Genomic DNA, 14,847 nt, shown 5'->3' on the forward strand with positions numbered 1-14,847 from the left:
ACCAGCATCGTTGCTGGAGTTGCCAGTCAGCATTGAACTCAACATAGGACTGCTTTAGGGACTTCAGCTCGGAGTTTTCGTTTGCTGCTTACTCCTGAAGCCTTTCCCCATGAGTGGGAATAGCCGCACGGCAACGTAGGCTTGAGATCAGAGTTTCCTTTCTTCAAGATGAGCTACCAACCATGGCTGACGAACCCCAACTGCTCAAAGCGACTGTTTTTAAGGCACCAGTAACCCACCTTTGCCCCATCTCCAGTCAGTAGAAATAGTTCTGCAGGGCTTTGTAGCTAAGCCACACGTGAAGGCCAGGAGCTGGACTTGGTTGTCAGAGGCTATTTGAGGTGCACGCCATTGGGAGCATTGAATAGGTAGTGGGAGCTTGTCTGCATTACCACTCCTGGCTATAACAACCTTAAGGAACCATTTGCCTCCACACCAGGCTGAGATTCAGCTAGTAAGAATGCTCTCCATGTATAACCGTAGAAATGTGCAAAAGTCTTTGATGATGGTCGATGTCTTCTTGAGGTAGCTCCTCCTGTAGATACTATTGATGGCAGGGAGGGATATGCCTGTCATGTGCTGGCTTGTGTCCACTACTCTATGTAGTTTCTTACCTTCCTGCACATTCAGATTGTTGTACCAGAACATAATGTAAAGAGTCAGGATATTTTCAACAGTACATCTGTAGAAGTTTATTTGAGTGCTTAGTGATAAGCGGAACATCCTTAAGTTTCCTACTGGTGTCTGTAAGAAGTTTGTATGTCCTCCCATGACTGCATGCATTTCCTCCGGGTGTTCCGGATTCCTCCCACAGTCCAAAGGTGTACTGTTTGCTAGGACAATTGCTCAGTGTAAATGATCCCATGATTAGGTTAAGGTTAAATCAGGTTTTGCTGGGTGCGCGGCTCATATGCCAGAGGACCTGTTCCACACTGTAGCTCAATTTGATTGAGCTCAAGTTTAATTGTTATTCAACCACACATGAATACTCATGAATACAGCCAAATGAGACAACGTTAATACAGGGCCAAGATGCAAAGCACAGACCCAACAGTCACACACAGCGCAAAGCACACATAGAATATATAATATTGAAAGATACAGCCACACAAAAAAAGAGACCAAGTTCAAGCCATCCAATGCCACCAAAATCTGCAGATGACTACAAGCCGATGAAGATTCTGCCTGCCTTTTTGTGGTCGCATTTCCATGTCTGCCTTATGATGTCAACATCACACTCTGCTAAATCCAGAGCTTGTCATTAATTACTTGTTTACAATCAGCTATCACATCATTCTCAGTTTCAACACAGAAGAAGCTGCTGTCACCTTGTAGTGGGTGTATATAACCATGTGCAAAATGTTAAGAGGAAAACCTGTTGAAATTATTGAAGGAGAAAATTAGTTATTTCAAAGTGTGAATTAAACACATCGCATTGCATCTGATAAATTGACCTTTCACCCGATACCTACTTCAAAGTTCAAAGTTTAATGCAATTTTATTATCAAAGTTGCCATATACTTGCTAGAGATTCATTTTCTTGCAGGCATTCCCAGTAGAGAAAAGAAATACAATAGACTCAGTAAAAAGCTACACACAAACCAAGACTGACAATTAACCAATTAGCAAAAGAAGACAAACTGTGCAAACTAATAACAAATAAATAAATAATACTGAGAACAATGAGTTGTAGACTTCAAAGTGAATCTGTAGGTTGTAGAATCAGTTCATATTTGTGATGAGTGAAGTTATCCATTTTGGTTCAGGAGCCTGATGTTCGTAGGGGAATAACTGTCCCTGAAACTGATGGTGAGGGATCTAAAGCTCCTGTACCTCTTTCCCAATGGTAGTAGCGAGAATAGGCAGGAAAAGTGAAGGGTTAGAGGTGACCAGAGGTTAGAGGTTAGAGGTTATGAAGGGAAAATCATGCTTGACTAATCTTCTGGAGTTTTTTGAGGATGTAACTATGAAAATGGACAAGGGAGAGCCAATGGATGTAGTGTACATGGACTTCCAGAAAGCTTTTGATTAAGTCCCACATAGGAGATTAGTGGGCAAAATTAGGGCACATGGTATTGGGGGCAGAGTACTGACTTGGATTGAAAATTGGCTGGCTGACAGGAAACAAAGAGTAGTAATTAAAGGGTCCCTTTCGGAATGGCAGGCTGTGACCAGTGGGGTACCGCAAGGTTCGGTGCTGGAACCGCAGCTGTTTACAATATACATTAATGACTTAGATGAAGGGATTAAAAGTAACATTAGCAAATTTGCTGATGACACAAAGCTGGGTAGCAGTGTGAAATGTCAGGAAGATGTTATGAGAATGCAGGGTGACTTGGACAGGTTGGGTGAATGGGCAAATGTATGGCAGATGCAGTTTAATGTGGATAAATGTGTGGTTATCCACTTTGGTGGCAAGAACAGGAAGGCAGATTACTATCTAAATGGAGTCAAGTTAGGAAAAGGGGAAGTACAACGAGATCTAGGTGTTCTTGTACATCAGTCAATGAAAGCAAGCATGCAGGTACAGCAGGCAGTGAAGAAAGCTAATGGCATGCTGGCCTTTATAACAAGAGGAATTGAGTATAGGAGTAAAGAGGTCCTTCTGCAGCTGTACAGGGCCCTGGTGAGACCCCACCTGGAGTATTGTGTGCAGTTTTGGTCTCCAAATTTGAGGAAGGACATTCTTGCTATTGAGGGAGTGCAGCGTAGGTTCACAAGGTTAATTTCCGGAATGGCGAGACTGTCATATGTTGAAAGATTGGAGCGACTGGGCTTGTATACACTGGAATTTAGAAGGATGAGAGGGGATCTGATTGAGACATATAAGATTATTAAGGGATTGGACACGCTGGAGGCAGGAAGCATGTTCCCGCTGATGGGTGAGTCCAGAACTAGAGGTCACAGTTTAAGAATAAGGGGTAGGCCATTTAGAACTGAGATGCGGAAATCTTTTTCACCCAGAGAGTGGTGGATATGTGGAATGCTCTGCCCCAGAAGGCAGTGGAGGCCAAGTCTCTGGATGCATTCAAGAGAGAGTTAGATAGAACTCTCATAGATAGCGGGGTCAAGGGATATGGGGAGAGGGCAGGAACAGTGTACTGATTGTGTATGATCAGCCATGATCACAGTGAATGGTGGTGCTGGCTAGAAGGGCCAAATGGCCTACTCCTGCACCTATTGTCTATTGTCTATTGACCAAATAAAGGCCTTAAAATTGTGCATGATAAGGAAGCATAATGCTGGAAATACTCCATAGGTAAAATGGCATTTGTGCAAGAGAAGTAGACAATTTTTCAGATCTAGCAGAAGGGCAGCATAGTGGTTGGCATAATGTTTTGCAGTTTACTTCCCATTGTAGTCTGTAAGGAGCTTGTACATTCTCCCCTCATCACCTGGGGTTTCCTCTGAGTGCTCTGGTTTCCTCCCACAGTCCAAAGACGTACGGATCAGGGTGAGTGAGGCATGGACGGGTGAGTTAGTGAAGTTTGGCATTGGAAGTGTGATGATACTTGCAGGATGCCGAGCACAATCCTCACTGATTGAATTTGACACCAGTGACACATTTCAATGCATGTTTCGATGTACACGTGACAAATAAAGCTAATCTTTCATCGTAACTAATTAGACCTTAAATGTGAATTGTTTGTCTTTTGACAGATGCTGCCTAACTTGACGAGAGTGCCTAGAATTTTTATCTCAGATTTTAAGCATCTGCAAATGTTTTGATTTTAAAAACTGTGCAACGATTGCCTGGATTAGATGTTCAGAAAATGATTGTGCTTAAGGCAGTAGACAAAGTGAAGGAGATGCTGAATAAACAAACTGTTTGTTTGGAAATGTAGTGGAGACTTCACCTAAAAGCAGAGCAGCAGGAACAATTTAGCGGTGAGAGATAACTTTAAAAATAAACTGCAAAATGACAAGCCACAAGGGGCCACAAAACAAGAGGGAATAGTTATTTATCATGACAAAGCAACAAGGTATCTAAAGGCTAGGAGCACTAATTGAAGCTGGCTGGTTCAATAAGTGAACAAGGACTGTGGATGAGAGCTGGGTTTCAATAGGCTGCAGGTGATGAGTTGGAAATGAGTGACAGGTGACTCCTCTTAGCTGGGTGGAGACTGGGAGGTGCCTGCCTGTGCTGGCCTGACATTGTTAGAGAAACTCTATGGTTGAGCAGAACACTCAGAGTCCTGTAGGAACTCAGCAGGTCAGGCAGCATCTATAGAGAAGAATCAATAGCTAACTCTTTGGTCTGATCCTTCATCAGGGTTGTGCAATATCTGCAAAGGCAAAGGGTCGAGGCCCTTCAATAGGACTGAGAGTGTAGAGGGGAAATAGCTGGTGTCAGAGATGAAAGGAAATGGTGAGGCAGAAGCTGGTGGGCCATTGGTGGATCCAGGTGAGGGAGGTGGATGATGGGCAGATGGATCCAAGCGTGAGAGGGCCAACTTCTCCACACAAAAGAAGTTTGTGTGGCAGGTACATACACAAAATTTAAAAGACACTTGGACAGGTACATGAATAGGAAAGGTTTGGAGCTGGGCTACCCAACCATTTTTTTATGCCATGGACTAATACTATTAGGGAAGGACTCCATGGACACCAGTTTGGGAACCCCTAGTTTAGTGAAATATTGGCCAAACATGGGCAAATGGGATTAGCTTAGTTGATCATCTTAGTCAGAATGGATGAGTTGGGCCAAAGGGTCTGTTTCCCTGGATTCAATTGTGTTCTTGCATTAGAATATTGTGCACTTGGAATATTGTCTTCAGTTCTGGCCACCTCATTATAGGAAGGATGTGGAAGCTTTAGAGAGGGTGCAGATGAGATTTACCCGGATGCTGCCTGGATTAGAGGGCATGTCTTGTGACGATGGGTTGAGCGAGCTAGGAATTTTCTCTCTGGAGTGGAGGATGAAAGTAACCTGATAGAGCTGTAAACGATGATAAGAGGCATAGATCAAATGGATGGGCAGAATTTATTTCCCAGGGTGGAAATAACTAATATGAGGAGGAATAAAGTTATGGTGGATGAAGGAAAGCACATAGGACGTCAGAGATAAAAAGACTTTTAACACAGAGAGTGGTGGGTGTGTGGAATGCTCTGTTCAGGGGTGATGGTAGAGGCAGATACCTTAGGGGCATATAAGAAACTCTTAGATAGATACAGATGATAGAAAAGAGTTTTTTGAGGAAGTTACCAAGGCAGTGGAGGATGAGAATATGGACTGGCCATCCCAGGATATGTTTGAGGTGAACTTGCTAAGGTACAAAAGAGGGAATTGGTTAAATAGTAAGTGATCTATTGTTTTCAAGGGGAATTAGACCAACCAGCGAAGTTGGCTAGAGAAAGGCAAATGGGATTGAAGTTCGGCAAGTCCAAGGTGTTACATTTTAATAAGTTAGATCAGGGCAGGACTTGCACAGTAAATACTAAGCACCCAGAAGGTGTTGTAGTTCAGAGGGGTTTGATGGTGGAGGTTTATAGATGCCTGAAAATGCTGAACTCGGAAGACAAAGGGGTATTGGGCCTGCTCCCTCATTCCATCATGGCTGATTTATAATCACTCTCAACCCCATTCTCCTGCCTTCTCTCCGTAATGTCACCTTTGATGTCCTTACAAATAAAAAAACCTATCAACCTCAAATTTCTTAATGGACAATGACCTATGTACGCTACCTCACTATTTTTTCTTTTTTTGCTCTACTTCTGCACTAATTATTTAAAATATTTTATATATGTATATATTTCTTGTAATTTATAGTTATTTTATCTTTATGTACTGCAGTGTACGGTGCCACAAAATGACAAATTTCACAACATATGGCAGTGATATTAAACCTGATTCTGATTCTAATGATGATGCCCACCACATCAATGAGATGAGAAAATTCCAGGAATGAAAGCAAAACCAGGTTTAAAATCATTTCCAGAACTTCAAACTCTGAAGCTCTGAATCCAATTTGTATGACAGTGCTTTAAACTCCATCTGAAATCATCTGCCACTCAGGCAATATGCATTGAATCAACTTATTTACTTGTGGCATGTTTGTCCTCGGGATTGTTGTGCCTCAGACATCATTACCAGACATTTGTCTGAAACATTTTTGTGTGTGTGTGAAGGTTCTTTAATGTTGAATACACAACCCTGATGATTTCTAAAACATCTCGGAATCTCCTATGACACGTACAAATTACATTATTAAAACCTTACGGCCAATCTGAGAATAAATTATGTGCCACTTGATTAGTTCACATTTTATTCTGTCTGGTATTCAAACTGCTTGTAGCTCATCTACCTCTCTGTTAACATTTCGACTCTGGGAAGCAATGATCCCTCCAGACTTTCCATATCATTCAAGTATTCACAAAGTGGCGTTAAGATGTATTGAGAGGAGGAAGTCATGATTAAAAACTGTGGTGTTCCATCCCAGAGGACAGCCAATCATAACAGAGCAAGACCCTGCTATTGTCACATATACACCCACCTGAACATCGTAGCTCTGAATCCTTTGGCACTTCAGTTAGACTGAACTCACTCGTTCATACCTGTCAGAATTGATTTAAGCTGACAGTTGGTGAGAGTTTCCCTCACTGCGCTGTGTGGATGAAAATTCGTTTGTAAGTTTGAAGAAGCACAGCACATGGAAAATTAAATGAAGATGCTTTAACAGGAAGCAGTCAACCTAAGTGGGCTGAGTGATCTAATTTTTAACCCAGTGGCACCAAGTGGGTAGTAAATCTGTGGAATTCGTTGTCACAGATGGCTGTGGAGGTCAAGTCATTGGGTGTATTTAAAGTGGTGGTTGATGGGTTCTTAATTACTAAGGGCATCAAAGGTTACAGAAAGAAGGCAGGTGAATGAGGTTGAGAGGGATAATAAATTAGCCATGATGGAATGGCAGAGTAGACTCAATGGGCTGAATGGCTTAATTTGCTCCTATGTCTTACCGACTTATTTTCTTATGGTCTAAGGTGGAGGAGCTATGAAAAGGAGCCACACACCATTAAACCATCAGATATAGGAGAAGAATTAGGCCATTCTGGCCGTTGAGTTGTAGATAAATGTGCCGTTCATCACAAATATCGAAGGATTCTAGTTCACCCCATCTACCTGTCAATCTTCTTGTTCATTGACTATTCCTAACAAAGCTGACTGCTCTCTAACATTTATACTATTTTTTTTCACTTAGGTGACTTCACACACATGTGATATCTTTTCTGATACCTTTTCACACATATGGTCTAAAAGCTTCTGAGGCCAGAGGTTGTAGACACCCAAAATTAATGCTGTGAGAGGTGACCATCTGTGTCCACAAATCTTTCAACTGTAGATAGATCAGCTATTTGATGTGCTGAAGGATAGCATCAATCTGATCTGCAGGCTAACAACTCTTTGATTTCTGGTAGCTCACAGCTGCAATGTAATAAAGCTGAGCTTGACAAAAAGCACCTCCCAGTGAATATCCATCACAGTTGACGCAGCTCAGAACATCACAGAAATCAGCCTTCCCTCCACGGACTCAGTAAAGCAGCCAACTTGATTAAAGACAAAATCCACCCTAGACATTTTCACTTCTCTTCTCTCCAATTGGGCAGAAGATACAAAAACCCACTAGGTTCAAGGACAGTTTCTACCCCACTGTTATAAAACTATTGCGTGTTCTCCTAGTACGATAAAATGGGCACTTAATCTTGATTTGCCTCATCAAGACATTGCAATTTATTGATTACCCGTACTGCACTTTCTCTCTAACTGTTGCACTTTATTCTGCATTCTATTATTCCTTTAACTTGTTCTGCCTCATTGTACTGTATGCAACATGGTAGCATAGCACAAAACTTCACAATACCAGTGATCCAGGTTCAATTCCCACTGCTGCCGCTAAGAGTTCAAAGATGTACCAGTTGGTAGGTTAATTGGTTATAACAAATTATCCGGGGAGTAGGCTAGGATTTAATAGGGGGGTTGCCGGGCAACATAGCTCAAAGGGCAAGAAGGACCTGTTCCATGCTGCATGTCAATAAATAAAATAAAAATCTAAATAAATAATGATTTGATCTGTATGACAAGTTATGCAAAACAGCTTTTTGTTGTATTTTGGTACATGAAGTTGTATAAGACGTTGGTGAGGCCTAATTTGGAGTTTTGTGTACAGTTTTGGTCATCTACTTGCAGCAAAGATGTAAGTAAGGTTGAAAGAGTACAGACAAAATTTACAAGGATGTTGCTGGGTCTGGAGGACCTGACTTCTCAGGAAATATTGAATAGGTTAGGACTTTATTCCTTGGAACATAAAACATTGAGGGAATATTTGATAGAGATGTTCAAAATTATGAGGCATATAGATAGGGTAAATGCAAGCTGGCTTTTTTCACTGAGGTTGGGTGGGACTAGAGGTCATGGGTTGAGGGTGAAAGGTGAAAAGCTTAAGGGGAAATGAGGGGAAACTTCTTCACTCGGAGGGTGGTGAGAGTGTGAAACGAGCTGCCAGTATAACTGATGCATGTGAGCTCGATTTCAACATTTAAGAGAATTTTGGTTATGTACATGGATCGTAGGGGTATGGAGGCCAATGGTCCTGGTGCAGATCGATGGGAGTAAACAGTTTAAATGATTTTGGCATGGACTAGATGGGCCAAAGGGCCAGTTTCTGTGCTGTACTTTTCTGTGCCTCTATGTGTCAATAATAAACCAATATCAATTCCATTCTGTTTCCCCCTGACCCAACTGTTTCCCATTGATTTAGCTCAGATATTTAGATAGGTACTGGACTGGAACAATAAAAGGATTCAGATTCAAATTCAGATTTAATTATCGAACGTACATACGGTGAAATGTGCTGTTTATGTTAACAATCAACACACCTGAGGATGGGCTAGAGTGTCGCTACACTTTGCAGTGCCTATATAACATGCCCCGAACATAACAAAACTTTACACAACAAGCAACAGGACAACCACAGCAAAACAAATCACGTTCCTCCCTCCCACCACAGGCATGGACAGTCCTCCAGCTTCGTGACAAGGTTAGGTAGTTAAAGGGTTGATGTCCACCCTAAAGGGTGGATCCCCCAAGTTGTTATGTACCCCGTAACTGGGTCACTTACCAGCAAAGATAGAGAGGTCCGTTGAAGTCTGATGGTACTATTTTTAAAAGTCTTTATTTATAAAGGTGCACAAAAGTAAGGTTAATACAAACATTCAGATAATATACGTCGTCAATACTCAATCTATAGCGCGGGTGTAGTAATAATCATCAATAAGAAAGAGCTCTATCGTTTGTCTAGGGGGTAATATATTGTCCATTGAAAATATTAGTCACTCAGTTCCTGCTCAGTTCACGCAGGTTTCAGCCTTTGGGGACCGCTGGGTTTTCACTTGTTGGAGAGAGAGAGAGATTTGTGATAAAAGAAACTTGCCTGGGTCTTTTGATGAGATCAATCCGTTGGGTCGGGGGAGTTGGTTCCCCGTTGTTAGTTCAAGAAAATCATTTCTGCGGTACTCGCCACCGGCTCCCAGGCTCGGGAACCGAACACACGTGGCTTCCTTCAAATGGCTGCCCGCTATACGGGATCGCTAGCGTCTCTTCTGGCCAATTCTCTGGATGCTTTCAAGAAGGAGCTAGATAGGTATCTTATGGATAGGGGAATCAAGGGATATGGGGTCAATGCAGGAACCGGGTGTTGATAGTAGATGATCAGCCATGATCTCAAAATGGCGGTGCAGGCTCGAAGGGCCGAATGGTCTACTTCTGCACCTATTATCTATTGTCTATTGTCTAATATGTCTGTCCAAATGGGGAGTAAGGTGCTCCTTCTCTCTGCAAGAACAGTTCCTGGGATGGGTGGCGGGCTGGAGATATGTCTCTGCCAGAGGAGGTGTCAGGCTTGACTTCCCTCAGCGAGCCTGCAGGTCACCATTGGGCAAGATGTAGCACCTGCTTTCCCCCCGATCAGGGTCATGTGAAGCCATGGGAGCAGGTGGTGGATATCACGAGTCCTGGTTATGCGACCACGGACACCAGGCAGACAATCTCTGAAGAGTAATGATAATGGCTGGTGGTCACCCATCTCGTAAAGACACTGCCCAGAAGAAGGCAGTGTAGAAATATTTGGCAAGACCATTCATGATCATGGAAAGTCCATGATTACCCGGTCATACAATAGGACCCAATGAACTCGCGCCAACCAGTTAGACCCATGTGATCAATTAACCTACCAATCCATACGTCTTTGGAATGTGGAAGGAAACCGGAGCACCAGGAGGAAATTCAGGTGGTTACAGGGAAAGTGTATGAACTCCTTACAGATAATGGCAGAATCGAACCCAGATCGATGGTATTGTAATAGCGCTATAGTGACCACCATGCTACTGTGCCTTCCCTATAATTGATATAAAAAACTAAATAAATAGTCAAAACCAGACAGCAACTCCCTTGAAATGTTGGAGGAACTCATGCAGCATCAAAGGAGGGGATTTTCTCCATTTTTTTCCAGTCCCAGTGAAGGGACTTGGCCCAAAACATCAACTGTTTATTTCCTGCCACTAACGCTGCCTGACCTGCTGAGTTCCTCTAGCATTTTGTGTGTGTTGCTCTGGATTTCCAGCAGCTGCAGAATCTCTTGTGCAAAGTAGAGAGACAGTGTTGATGGGTTTGCAGACCGTTCATAAATCTGATGGCATATTTATTAATTCAGGGTGGAAATTAGAGAAAGTTAACACAGAAGTGGGAGTCATTCAGCAAGAAAGCAATCCTTCAGAGCACGCTGACCAGGACTTCCATTTAAGTTACAGACCCTCTGGCCTGCCAACTATGATGCCAATCTACCTAATCCCATCTTCCTGCAAGTGGTCAGTATCCCTCCATTCCTTGCTTGCTAACATACCTGTCTAAATGCCTCCTAGATGTTGCCATAGCATCTGCCTTCTAAGTCTGACAGCCAGCTCCATCAGGGGCATGTTCCTCTGAAATTGATTTTGTTGGTTGTCCATCATATCCGACAATGATGGGAAACCGGGGTGAGAAAGCCATTGTACAAGGGCAGTTGGGCACTTCTGCTCTATTGATCTCAGAAGACTGGTTCAGTGGTCTGAGCAATTGTCACAACTGGGTTCTTCCTTGGTCGCAGTGGATGACCATGCCTTCTTCTGTGCCTTGTCATACACTTCGCTCTGCAACAAAGTGTTGCAGTACCGCTTTCCCAGCTGGATCTCACTGTAGATCTCATCCACCCAATCCGCTGGAGCTGACTTTGCATACCAGGCCAGGTAATGTCCCTATCTCACTGGGGTATGAGGTCCACCAGCTACCCTCACCTGGTTTAGCCCGCCTATCAAAGTGGTGTTCTGGATCTGTGGCCACTGTCGCAAACAGCTACTTGGAGCCACAGGTGAGAGCTGAGGGTCCCGTGGGGCCCAAAGGTGAGGGAGCTGCCCCAGAATGGACACGACAAGCCCCTTCACCAGAGGTACAACACCTCCCTAGACACCCCATACACTCCAAGATTGATCTCAGAGTAGGTTAAAAGGTCAGCATTACATCATATGGTGACCAGAACTGAACATAATATTCCAAGTGTGGCCTAACCAGGGTTTTATAGAGCTGTAATATTACCTCACAGCTCTTGAACTTAATCCCCTCCCCAAATTAATGAAAGCCAACTCACCACATGCTTTCTTAACCACATATCAATGTGCAGGTATAAAAATAGTTATTTTATTTTTTTAATTTTACTTAGAGTTACAGAGTGGAACAGGTCTTTCTGGCCCAACGAGCTGCACTGCCCAGCAACCCATCAATTTAACACTAGCCTAATCACTGAATATCATCGTCACCATTGTGTGTGTTGTATGACATGGACGATCGTGGTCTCCTCATTATTCTTGGTGGACTTTTCTACAGAAGTGGTTTGCCATTGCCTTCTTTTGGGCAGTGCCTTTACCATTCCCTTCAGAGATTGTCTGCCTGGTGTCAGTGGTCGCATAACCAGGACTTGTGATATGCACCGGCTGCTCGTACGACCATCCACCACCTGCTCCCACGGCTTCACATAACACTGATCGGGGGGTAGGGCGGGGGGAGTGCTAGACAGGGGCTACATCTCGCTCAGGCTAGTGGAGGAAAGGGGCTCCTTACACCTCCTTTGGTAGAGATGTTTTTCCACCTCACCACCCAAACTGAACAACTTACAGTTACCAGTTAACCTACTAACCGGTATGCCCGTGGGAGGAAACCAGAGCACCCGGAGGAAACCCACATTGGTCACATGGGGAGAATGTACAAACTCCTTACAGACAGCCTGGGAACCGAACTCAGGAATGCCCTGAGTTTTAATAGCATCGCGGTACCTTCTACACTACCATGGCGCCCAGATGCCTCCTAAATATAAATTGTGTATTGTGCCGTCATGTTCTATGTTCTATGTTCTACAGTTCGATAGCTTCGGATCAGCGGATGTAACAATTTGCTCTTCAGATGAAAGATGGCATGCTTGAGAAAGTTGAAATCTATCCCCAAATCTGTCAGTCGAAGCAAGCCCTCCTTATTGTAAATTGCCTTCTCCATTAAGACAGTAATGATCTCTTATTCCATTAAATCTTGTTTTGTATACGAGGAGCAGCAACTGTAATAATGATAATTCTGGTACAGATGATTATACTGAGTGGAGCAGTGAGTCTAACAACAGCCCTAAGCTCTGCTGAATAGATGATTTAAATACTGGCAGCTATCCTGTTCTTGCAGCTGTGACTGAGCATTGCAGGATGTCTTGGCTCTGCATAATTACTCCAAAGATTGATAACACAGCACTGACTAAACATTTTGATAAGCGAGGGGAAAAAAAAGCATTCTCAAATTCAATCTGGGCTGATTGCATGCTGCTGATAATTGGTCTTACAAAAGGTCTCATTTCGTTATCTCCTTTGAGAAAATATTGGAAGTTTTCTTGTCAGTTTCTGCACAACAAAAGCTATCTGCACGACAGATTCCCAAAGAACAATGAAGCGAGAAGCTAATTTGGACACTGAGCATCGCTATAAAGGGCATTTTGTGTAGAAATGAAGCCATATAAATTAGAGCTGAATTCAATGAGGAGTTCAATGGCTCTGGGCCTGTACTCACTGGAATTTAGAAGAATGAGGGGAGGGATCTCATCGAATATTGAAAAGTTTGGATAGAGTGGATGTGGGGTGCTTCCTTTAGTAGGAGAATCTAGGACCAGAGGACACAGCCTTAGAATAGAGGGGGATCCATTTTGAACAGAGATGAGGAGGAATTTCATTAGCCAGAAGTTAGTGAATCTGTGGAATTCATTGGCATAGATAGCGATGGAAGCCAGGTCATAGAGTATATTTCAACGATTTAAAGTACATTTATTATCGAAACGTGTATGTATGTGTACAACGTGGAGATTCATTTTCCTGCAGACAGCCATGAAACAAAGAAACACCATGGAACCCGTTCAAAGAAAGCATCAGACACCTAACGCACAAAACAAGAACAAGTTTATGCAAATGGCAAAAAACAAGCGAAAACACAGAATGCAGAACACCAAACCATAGAGTCAATGAACTTGTCCAGGAACGTTCAGTTCAGTTCAGTTCAGTTCAGCACTGTGTTTTTCGCTGACTGTAGGCCATGAAGCCAGTCTGCACAAATCACACAAAATAGCAACAAAAAAAGGAGTGGCCACAAACCAGAAACACATCATAACACCAACTACAGAGTCCGAACCACAAACCTCCTCGATTAAACCTTGCCCAATGTGGTAAACTATGTATGCCTGTCTGGACGTGCCTCTCTGCTGACTGCTCCTGTGGCTCCTCCCACAGACCCCTGTATAAAGGCGATTGGGGCACTGCTTCTCCCTCAGTCTCCGAGATGTCGTGGTCCCTTGTGCTGCTAATATAAGCCTATCGTTCACTTCCCGTCTCCGAGAGTTATTGATGGTGCATCACCCAAGACACAAGACTCCGACACCTTCCTCCAGCAGCAGTGAGTGAGAGGGAGAGAGAGACTGGTCAAGTGCAGGCACCTTCCTCCAGCAGTGGCAATTGAGAGGGTGGAGGAAGAGACTGGTTAAATGCAGGCAGATGCGCTGAATCCCTGCTCTCGACCTCATTGATTTCAATCTTGTTCGACACTTTAATCAATGAGATCAGAGAGAAATGGAGTCGGTCGCGAACTTACACCCAGCCTCCAGGTTTCTTGGCTTCCAGACCGTACACATTGCTCGAGAGCTCACCAAACTCCCTCGGAGATGGCAAAGCAGCAGATCCATTCAATCAGCCTGAAAGCACACCATCAAAATGTGAAGCACAGGTTCCAACAGTAGCTGAATCATCTTGGAAAGAAGTAAAAGAAGTAGTTTTGTGAACTGTTTCGTGAGGGATGTTGCCGTTGGTCGCGTTGTTTGCTGGCACCACCTTCTTCAGAAAATATTCAAAATATTTAATGTGGATGGTGATAGGCTCTTGATTAGTCAGGCATCAAATATTGAAGAGAGAAGGCAGGGTAATGGGATTGAGAGGGATAAAAATCAGCCATGATGGAATTGTGGAGCAGAATGGTTGGGCCAAATGGCCTAATTCTGCTCCTTTGTCTTATGGTCAATTACTCTTCCACTCCCAAATTCAGTCTCACTGAATGCTGATTTCAACAGAACTTGACCAACTTGATTAAAAATCATGGTACCAAAGGAAGATTCACTAAACAACACACACAAAATGCTGGTGGAACACAGCAGGCCAGGCAGCATCTATAGGGAGAAGCACTGTCGACGTTTCGGGCCGAGACCCTTCGTCAGGACTAACTGAAAGGAAAGATAGTAAGAGATTTGA

Source organism: Hemitrygon akajei, chromosome 12, assembly GCF_048418815.1.
Source record: "Hemitrygon akajei chromosome 12, sHemAka1.3, whole genome shotgun sequence".
NCBI lineage: Eukaryota > Metazoa > Chordata > Chondrichthyes > Myliobatiformes > Dasyatidae > Hemitrygon > Hemitrygon akajei.